Raw genomic sequence first — 11235 nt, 5'->3', positions numbered from 1 at the left:
GAAAGCCAGCCAGAGAGATAGCTTAGTGGCATAAGCACCTGCCTGGCAAGTACAAGGTCCAGAGTTCAATCCCTGGTACTGCAAAAATAAAATAAAAAATAAAATAGGTACACGCAAAAGGAAGATGAGGGCACAATTATTTCTATGAAAAGGCAGAGTTTCAACCACAATTAACAGACAAAGATGGAAATCGGAAATCAAAGAGCTATTATTTACCTCAGATAACATTAATGGACAGAAAACTGAAACATTGGGAGTCAAGAAGAAATTTAGGTAAGTGCAAGAATCAAACACATTTTTATACACATTTTCTGATCACTTTGTATTTATTTTACTTGTTCTTCTGGAGTAGATTACTGTTGTGGAGCAGATGAAAATGATGGACATTTATAAAAGCGTGATTTTTGGATTTAAAATAGAATACTTTCATGTGAAAATTCATATGTGTAACCCCTAAAGGAATATGATACTTTCTTAAATATATATGGAAGACTTAAAATACTTTTATAGCTTTGTTGAAAGGAATAATTTAATAAATTCAATGAATAATAACCCTCTGTCACCACAGAAAATATGAGAAACAAACAAACAAAAAATAAGGCATAGTGCTGCTCAAGTTTAAAAAAGAAACAAGCAATCATAAAATCCACATATGAAGGCCAGTGAGATAGCTCAGTGATCTAAAGCATGTGTTAGTCAAGCTCAGGCAAGTGCAGGGACCGCGGTTTGATCCCCGGCACCACACACCTCACCAGCTCCACCCCCAGGCAGGGCTGAGCTGGCCACACACACACACACACACACACACACACACACACACAAATAAAAATAAAATAAAATTTACATATGAGACAACCTGGCTTCAGTGAAATTTAACTTAAATTTAAACATTCCATAAACCATAATGGTAATATAAACTAATAAAACATGATTGAAAGAATCTAGCAAAATCAGGTAAGAAAGGAACATTGTAAGCATTAGATATTTATATCAACGCAATTCATATCAATGAAACTTACAGTGTCTGTAAACGCAAGTGAAAGAGTGGAATGAATCAAAGCAAAAGATCAGATACAAGAAAAAAGTTACTAATTTCACTAATACAAACTAAAATTTATAAAGACTGCACATATTTTTCAAAGCTTTTTTGAGTGAATGTGAAAGATCATTTAACTTTTTAAATTATTCCTATTGTTATTATGAATTAAGCTATAATTTCCTAAAATTCAAACATCTTCAATTCCTATAATAAAACTCAAATGACAATAACATATCATTTCAATCCATTTATGTAAATTTTAATAATGCATAAGTTAATATTTGAGGGGTTGAAAATGACACTCAAGACCAGCCAAATAGCTCAATGGATTAAAGTGCCTGCAAGCAGGCCAGGGCCCAGGAGTTCAATCCCTGCGCCTGCTGTGCTGGCCCTGTCCTCAGGGCACCTAGAGATGCAATTCAGACTGGGCATGGTGGTACATGCCTATAATCCCAGCTCTTGGGAGGCTGTAAACAGGCGGATCACTACGAGTCTGATCTAGTAGTGAAACCCTGAACGCCCTGTAGACCCTTCCCTAAAATTGAAAAAAAAAAAAATGACAAAGATTTTCTTTGTTAAATATTGACCTTCATTTTATATTGTTTCATTAATTATTTTAGAACTTTGTTTCATTTACATTTGAATAATTAACATTTATACATGCAGGCAAATATTAAGAGTTATTTCTCATTTAAAGTTAGTGAATATGTACAGCTGCATCTTTGTTAATGGTTATTGAAGAGATCAAGACAAATTTCACACTTGTCTCTTTTCTTTTTTTGCTGGGAGGCACACTCGTGACCTTGCGCTTGCCCGGTTGGTGCTGTGTTCATGAGATAAACCCCTGGCACCAGACAAAGTTTAGAAGCCCTCTTTGCAGATGTGTGCATAAAACTATGTGCTGTGTGCTAATGAACAAGAATCTGTTTAGAGGGAAGGGAAGAGGAAAACTGGGATAAGGAAGAGGACAAAGAAATAAGGGGAAAAGACATCCAGGGCAGCGGATAGCCAGGATAATCCTGTTGCTCATTTCTGCTGGTCTATTGAAAGCAGTTACTGCTCAATGTTTGTTCTTCTCCTTTTTCATTTCTTATAGCTTTCTTGTTCCTACCAATGTTGCACGCTTATATCTGGTAAGAAGAACTGATTTGAAGATAACATTGTGCAATGCAACAGCCATTGTTGAATTTCTATTATTTTGTTTAGTGAAATCCTGTATAAGTTCCAATGCTGATTTTTTTTTTCCATTTTGTATTCTCTTTAAAACAACAACAACAATAGCAAAAAAGGGTCGGGGATATAGGTCAGTGGCTTAAGTACCTGCCTGGCAAGAGCAAGATCCTGAGTTTGATCCCCAGTATCACAAAAGAAAAAAAGAAAGAAAGAAAGAAAATGAGCTCTGTACATCCTCATTTACTTAGCATTGTAATGGATACACTGTTCAATACGAATAGGCCAAAGAGAGAAAGCAGAATCAATGGAATTTACAGGGAGAATTAAAGTACTCTAGTTGCATTTAGGTGATACAGTTTTAATGTTTGGACACAATATTTTTTATAAAGATAAAATATATGAACTTACATAAATTAAGAGCTAGATGTGAAACTAACATTAAACCAATATATTTCTGTATATATAAAATAAAATCTAAATTAATATATGCAGGCTTAAACTATAAAATTATATCTTTTGAAAAGAAAAAGCAAATCAATAGGTTCTTTGCATTTGGTCCTGCCATGCATTAGTAAAATTGCAGATTGAGAAGGAACATAATGTCCTTTGTATTTTCATAATAAGGAATCCTTCAATGAATAAAATGACATGAGAATAAATTGGTTTATCTGAAATATACATTTCACCTATCATGACTACAAATCATAATCAATATTTTGATCCTTCCCTATTTTAAATCACTTTGACTTCATGGGAAATTAAAGTGTCTTAAATGAGTAGCTTTGCTTGACTTTGCAATTTCAAACACTGACTGGGTCATAGCAATATCATTTGATTCTATGTCTATAAATTTAAATAGCTTTAGCACTAATTATTTTATTATTTTTGTTTCTATTTTATTCTAATTAACTATTTTAGCCTGAACTTTTAAAGACACAAGTTGCCTGTCATCCTTCACAAGAGGTACAGCTACGCTGGGGAGATAGCGGCCAAAGTGTCTGCCTGGCAAGCTCAAGGTCCTGAGTTCGACCTCTGGTACCACCAAAGACAAACACACAAGAGGTACAGCTTTGCTAACCCTCGAGTGACTTCTCTATACTTTTTGAAATCTTGGAGTAATGAAAGCCTATCTTCAGAATATACTGATTACTCTAGCGAACTCCTGTTCTTGCAGATCTAAGGTGCTTAAAATACATTAGCACTAAATCTGCATAACTTTTCTGTAATTAATTGCTGTAGCAGAGGCTGTCAGCACCACGATCTCATTTTTTGGCCTAATATGTTTGCCCTTAACCCTTCTTGTTACAATTACCTAATCCCCTGTAGAAAACACACTCATACCTTGTTTAAGGACCATCTTGTGAAGAAGTGTCCGATTTGCCTTCGTGCCCAATCAGATTCTGTGTGAGTGTCATCCGGCTGTCATGATACATCCCGAAGTCCTCCTGACAGCCACCTCCAAAGGCTTCTGAACTACATGGTTATATACAGGCCACAGCAAGGCTTTCACTCCTGGTGCCCGCTTTCTGTATCATTCAGCTTTCCCAGTAGTGAAAGAAAATGCCCAACGCCTTCAATTTAAAGAAAGAGAGGTTTATTGGGGCTCGCAGTTTCAGCGGGCTGAGTCCTCAGCTGGCCGGCTGTGAGGTGCAAGCAACGCAGAGGAAGGGCCTGCGGGAGGCCTGCTGCTCAGAAGGGTCCATCAAGAAGCGGAGGAAAAGGGCGGAGCCAGAGGCGAGGTAAGCCCCACCTGGGCTGCATGCCCAGTGACTGCGCCCTCCACTCAGGTCTCTCCTCTGGACTTGAGATTTTAGCTCTAAATCAGAATAAATTTCATTCTTGTTGCTCCAGTTATCTTTATTTACTAAAAATTCTATCTCTACATATAGTCACTTTGCAGATTATGGCTTTACATGCAAATGTTGAGGACGCAGTTGTGTCCTGGCCACATTACTGTGCTTACAAATCCCTCAGGAACCAGCAGGAGTAGGTACGCACATACTCCTGGATCATGCGATTGTTCTTTCATACCAGTTTCTGTGCTGGTTTTTAGAATTCCTTACTAAAATTAAGCTCCAGACTCTTAAAAAGTTATTTTCTTGATGATGCAGCGTTTAGACAATTCTCTCCCATTTTTGTCCTAAATCCATATTCTGTATCAATGTCTTCTTGAATTACCTTTTATTTTATTTATTTAAAATTTAATTCAAGCTTTTCCTCCCTGGCTGTCTGAGGATCCGTTGCCGTTTTCCTCTCATGGAAACAGTCACAGTCACAGCAGACAGGTGCTGCACAATCTCTCATCCTTTGGCTCTTCTCCAGTCTCCAGCTCACTCTCTGCCCGCACCAATGCTGGCCTTTGTGGTGCCCCTGACTTTCTTCATTCTGTTCTTGCGTTCCTTCCGCTGCTTTCTTGAGGTCTTTTTCTTCGCATACAGGCCGTGTCTTGCAAGTCTGTGTTTGGGCTCATTTTTCTTCGCATAATCCAGGGAATCATAAATCATGCCAAAGCCAGTCTTCTTGCCGCCTCCAAAATGGGTTCTGAATCCAAACGCAGAAATGACATCTGGTGTGGTCTTATACATTTTGGCGAGTTTTTCTGAATTTCTGTCTTAGGTACTGCTGCTTTCCAGGGTGAAGGACATCAATGACCATTTCTTTCCATTGAAAAAGTCGGTTGGTCATGAATTTCCAGGTTTGGATAGTTACTGTATCATTCATGATAGCAACGGATCCTCAGACAGCCAGGGAGGAAAAGCTTGAATTACGTTTTAAATAAACTACTAGTTTATAATTTTGCTTATTGGTGTCCTGTAGGGGAGTCTACATTAAAGTATTTGGTGGAAGATTCTGTCCTAGAAGCAGATATTCAGCGTCAGAAGAGGATTATGGGATTGACTGCCGCACTGTTCATGTGGCCAAGCCTGCCGTGGATTTAGAGTAAGGTGGTGGTGCTTCTGCGGTACTGTACTATGACCATTCCTGTGCTTGCTACGTACTGTCAATTGAGATGACATACAATTTGAAGTGCTTCTGGCCTAGGTGATACCATAGTGCTTGAGACCCATAAAACAGAGATACAGATTGCAGAGAATGGTGGCTGATAGTAAATGTCACACAGACTCTGGAGGAAGCAAATGACAAGCTTGGGTTAGATAAGCAGGACTCAGGATTTGATGTGCACATGGAGATACTGCTAAGCAAAGGTGCTCCTCTTGAGCTCGCCCCTGGACCTCCCAAAAAGCTGGTGCTGATAACAACCTTATATCTGAATGCTGAAGTGTAAATATTACAAAACAGGAAAATAAATGTGTGCTACCTGTGCGTGTTATTTACAAGACCAAGACTCAGAAGGCGAGCACCGTGGTGAATGTACGTTAGGTCCCCTGTACATCAAATTTTTCTCATTATTTATCACTCTGAACATCTTTATCCCTAATATCAAATTCCAACTCTCCACATCTGAGCTAGACAAGACAGCTGCCCTCTTTTGCCACATACAGAAATATCCTGAAACCCTTAGATGAACATTACATCTCTCAAGATGGCATTTTACGTTGTCAAAATCTGCCTCAATTTCACTTGAACTGTTTTTTTTTTTTTTTTTTTTTTAATAGTGTAAGAATGAATCAGATTCTGCTTTGGAAGTACTCACCCAAATAATATTAGAACCTAGCAGATATGGACTAAAATAATGAGACAATGGAAAGGATAGATCTTGGTGATACAGGAGTAGGGAATTCTAGAATTTCTTCCAAAAATAGAGGACTATTTCATATGGGGAGGTGCGCCTGTAACTCAGACAAGTTAGGGCATGAGGCTCACACTAAGACACCACCAGACTTCTGAGTTGCCTCCTCGTAGCCTCTCTCTTCACTTCCTGCTCTTTATTCTCCACAGCGTAGAAAGACTCTGTGGCAGCACAGTTTGCCCTCGAGCACCACCGTCACTGCTGTGGAGAGAACCCCGCCTGTTGTCCAGTTTTCTAAGCAACTTGCACGTGTGAAACAGGAATGGACCCAAAGACGGTCAACAGCTTCGCTAAGCAGTTCTGAAGGAGCAAATCTGCTCTATGGTTGGTAGCATAACATGATCCTGTATCAGATGTGACTATCACTAGTTCTATCACTCATGAAATCATATCTGAGGTACTAGAATATAGAAGTATTAATACAATCATTGTTGGTACTTAAGTGTGTTTTTATTAACAATGAAAATAATTATCAAGAGTCTCAGTAAAGGCATCCAAAGGTTTGGATCTACTTTATTTTATATTAGATACAGTGTCTCACTACATAGTTCCGATGCATAGTGATCCTCCTGTGCATCTGAACTGGGATTACACTTATGCACCACCATGCCTAGTTACGGGGCTGGCGCAGCATGCAGTACCAGGGATTGAACTCGGATTGACCTTTCACTTACCAGCCAGGTGCTCAAGCCGCTGAGCTACCTTCCCAGCCCATGGATCTACCTCAATCCCATGTTCTCTAACGGGTTTCTACAGACAGCTTACAATTTCATATTGGAATGACATTGTTCTTGAATGAGCACATGACTAAATGTAAGTATGAACATGTAAAGCAAAATTTCCAATGTCTTCATCTACATTGAATAGTTTACTGATTCAAAAAAGAAAAATAAAACCAAAAAACCAAACTCGTGTTAACTAAGTGGGAAAACACAAAACTAAAACCCATACTTGTCAGCGAAATAGCTCAAGTGCCTGACTGGTAAGCACTAGGCCTTGAGTTTGATTCCTGTACCAAAATAAATAAACAAAACCTAAAGTAAAACTAAAAACTAAACAATCTAAAACTAAAACTAAATTCATGTTAAATAAATACATGGGTAAGTTACAAGGGTTCACCATTTTTCATTGCCTCTGTGTTACATCACCGTGTAGGTAACCGGATTCTGCATTTCATGACTGGGGTGAGTTTGCCAGAGTCACACGCACTCCTGACAGCTGTAGATCTCCAGCGAAGCATATTCACTGTTCTCCTTAGATATTACATAGCAGTAAAAAATAAAAACCACAAATGTGGTTTTATACAAATATGGTACAATTAAGCATTTTACTTTTTCTGCAATTGAACACTTGCCACTTCCATTTTCTCTTACTGTTTTCTCTTACATAATGCTAAATATTTTTCCTTGTTTCTCATGATAAGAACATGTTTCCTTTGTTCTTTAATGTATCAAAATGGCACAAATAGCTCTTATTTCAGTTAGAAAGAAACCTAAAGAAAACCTACAAAGTTAGTGTTCCGATTTATGCACTTTTTTAATTTAAGGCTCTCTTTTTAATATGAGGCCAATTCAAAGAAAATTAAAGAACTTATGAATGTTTTTGAGAAATAGCAATTTTAGGTAGGCAGTTGCGAGGAAGGTGATCATCACAGAAGCCAAAGCCACACGATTCCGCCACAATTCCCAAGAGGAGAGCTCAATGCCCTGGCTTGTCAAATATAGTTCTCCATTACATGTTGCATAACTGTTGTCACAGTTGTCATTTTGTGTTGTATTGAGTCCTGGACAGAAGTTTTTCCCCAAAAATTCATTATGCGGCGAAGCTGTAAAGCCATATGGAGGAACGCTAAAGTACTGAAGCCAGGAGAGCCGAGGACCCGTGGTTTTGAGATTTCCCAACAGACCCGAGAAGAGCATCACAAACACAGAAGATATGGTCCTGAGAAGTGTCGCTACAGAGACCACGCTCTGGCCTGCTGCTGTGGCCAGTGCCATGGGGCTGGCTGTATAAGCCACCAGCATCAGGGCAAACATCATTAGGAAGAAAGCCGCTGCTGTTGGTTTCAGGCCTAACGTGAAGTACACAATACAAGCAAATATAGCACTTGGCAACAACCTCACTGGGAGCAAATCAGAAAAAAAATTTGCAGAGAAATAAGATGCCACTCTGTAGTATCCACTGATATGCTCTGCGTGAAGAGCTTCTTCTCCACTACAAGGAGCCCCACAGTGGACACACTGCGGGAACACTGGGTGGTTGTCAGGAAGAAGAGCACGCCAGCTCTACTCTGGATCCCAGCATTGCTATATTCTATCCTGTAGTAAAGGGCACCCGTAATCAGTGCCAGAATGACTGTGACAATGATCTGAGCGATGGAGGCCTGAGGATTGCCCACTAGGGTTTTGAATGAACGCTTGGCAATCCGTCTCAGTTGATGCCAGAAGAAGCTCACACAGGTGTTCTCCTTGAAGGCTACACTCCTCTTCTTATGACCACCAGAAATTTGCTCTAATTCAGCTTTCGTATCTTTGTACAAGTCCAAAGTGGTATAGAATTCACTGGGTTTTTCTACGAATGGCTTACCTCTGTAAGGCTCTTCAGTCGCGTTGGCCTCAGGGTCTTGATCCTGCCTGCTTAGTGCCACAGCGGGTGAGTCTCCATTAATCACGTCCAGGAAGAAGTCAGCAGGATTGCTGTAGGGTTCACAGCTATAACTGCTGAGACAAAGTAGCCCAAAGACCCCAGGGCAGGGCCATGGAGCGTTAGTTTTCCTGCGGCCGGCGAGGTGGGCTATCGAACAGCTTGAAGATAGAATACCGAGGCTGACGAATGGAGAAGGCTGTGCGTCCCTGCCTAGACATCCTTCTCAAGAGCAGAAGGACAGCATTTGCTGTGCTTGAGTCTAATCCAGTTGTGGGCGCGTCTAGGAACAAGATAGAAGGATCCATAATCAACTCCGTTCCTGTACTAGTCCTTTTTCTTTCACCTCCAGACACACCGTGTATAAACTGAGTTACAACTTTGGAATCTGCCACTTTATCCAGACCTAAGTCTTTAATGACCATATTAGCCCTTTCATATTTCTCGTGATTCTTCATGGATTTTAGAAGCCGCAGAGCTGCAGAGAACTGTAAACTTTCACTCACTGTTAGCTTGCCCATCAAGACATCATCTTGTACTGCACAACCTGAGTTCCATTTGAAATTGGCAGGCTGAGGTGCTCCATTTACCAAAACATCTCCAGATAATCCGTGTGGATATTTCCTTGCAGCTAAGATATCTAACAGTGAAGATTTGCCAGAACTGGTGGGCCCAAGAGTGGCACTGAAGCCAGGTTTTACGGTCCCATTGACACTGGATATTCTTTCTCAAATGTTTTCTGTCAAAGAAAGTCACTCTTCATTTTTATTCAATAGCTGGTGTTATGAAAACTTAACACAGCCTTTTCAGTAGATGTCTGCAGGTCACTGGAGGTCATCCCAGGGAGACCACTGGTGTTTCTTTGTGACAGTGGAATACAAAACTGGTCATTCCTGGAAGACATCTGGAAAGCTTCTGGTGTTTGTGAGGCAGGCTGGGAGACAGCATGGGTGTGACGGGGCTGCTCGGTGCTGGCTGCAGCCGGGAGTTCAAGAGCTGGAGCAGAGCCAATGGTGGTGGAAAGCCTCTAGACTTATACATTTCTAATATTTGCTTTCTTTCTTTCTTTCTTTCTTTCTTTCTTTCTTTCTTTCTTTCTTTCTTTCTTTCTTTCTTTCTTTCTTTCCTTCTCCCCCTCCCTCCCTCCCTCCCTTCCTTCCTTCCCTCCTTCCTTCCTTCCTTTTTTAAAATGTATTTGGTACAGTGTCTCACTATGCAGTTCTGACTCATAGTGATTCTCCTGTTTTCCGCCTTCCCATCACTGGGGTACAGGAGTGTGCCACCCAGATTCTGTGGCTGGATCAGCGTGCCCTGGTGGCAGGATGGTGTGGCATGAAGTGCTGAGGTTTAAACAGTGGTCCCTGCACTTACTTTAGCTTCCCTAAATAGATGCGTTCAGCCACTGAGCTATCTCTCTGGCCCAATTTCTAACATTTTCTTAATGATCGTAATTTTTAATAAATGATATTCTAGGAATTATATTATAAGCTCTGAAATTGATAGATAACTTAACCTTTCTTCTCTAAATGCTTTAGTATCAATACTAATTTGCAAAGTATGAAAACTTACCGGGGTGCGATACCTCTGCTTCCTATTCAATTCATGTTTAATTGTTCTACCTTGAGAAAGCCTTCTTAGCAACTTTTTCAAAACCGACCTTCAGAGTAGGAATAGGTTTTTCTTCTGGTTATAATGTCTAACTAACATAGTATTTTGCCTGGGCTGTTTTTCAGGCTTTCCTAAAATTGATATTTTTGAATTGAAAAGGTCAAGAGTTTTGTAGATGCTCCCACAGTTGCTTTTGGTGGCATATTTCATCATAATGAAGCCATGAATTTGTAGCACAGACATCACGGTCTCGCCAGAGGACGGCTGGCGCTAGGCGCAGCATGGCTAATTCTGGGAACTTCGGTGCGCTGGCATCTCCAGGTTTCCACGCACAGACAGCTCTGCCTGCCCTTCAGAAGCAAGGAGCAATCTGGGGGATGTTTACGGAGCCCTGTTCTCTCAACAAACTTTCACCTAATGTTTGAAAATCCACTGGTATATTTTAAAGTCAAGTATTACTACAAAACGTTTAACTGTATTTGTGCTAAATATGTGAGCATTTTACATCCTAAAAAGTAGCTTTGGCTCATCTCAAATTTGTGTTTCTGTTCTTTCAATTTAATATGTTTTTACTAGCATTTAAAATTTGAGGGCTGGGGAGATGGCTCAGTGGAATAAGCACTTCCCTGGCAAGTTCAAGGGCCTGAGTTCAATCCCCGGTTCTGGAAAAAAAAAAAAAATTAAAATTTGAAGGGTCAGCCTGATAGGTTAAGGGCTGGCCTGAGAGCTGAGCGGACTAAAGCACCTGCTCGGCAGACCGCAGAGGTCAGAGTTCGAACCCCAGGCCTGCTGTGCCGGCCCCACCCCCAGGGGTACTGAGGGAGTGCTTGAGACTGGGCGTGCTGGTGCGCCTGCAATCCCCGCGCTTGAGAGGCTGCAAACAAGAGGATCACTACAGGTCGGATCTAGGTAGTGAGACCCTGAGCACCCAGCAGACCCTGCCTAAACACAGGAAAAAGATAAATAAAAAGTAAAAATTGAACATAGAATCAGGAAGTAGAGATTTTCTTTTTCTTTCTTT

The 11235-nt window shown here is 40.5% G+C and overlaps 1 pseudogene; it reads right to left on the bottom strand.

The window, feature by feature from the left end:
• Window positions 1–7534: 7534 nt before the first annotated feature.
• Window positions 7535–9510, bottom strand: LOC101578961 (annotated as a pseudogene).
• Window positions 9511–11235: the final 1725 nt, after the last annotated feature.

This window comes from Octodon degus, unplaced genomic scaffold (assembly GCF_000260255.1).
Source record: "Octodon degus isolate 3935 unplaced genomic scaffold, OctDeg1.0 scaffold00008, whole genome shotgun sequence".
NCBI lineage: Eukaryota > Metazoa > Chordata > Mammalia > Rodentia > Octodontidae > Octodon > Octodon degus.
The sequence above is the reverse complement of the archived record's forward strand: the minus strand, read 5'-3'. Positions and strand labels throughout refer to the sequence as shown.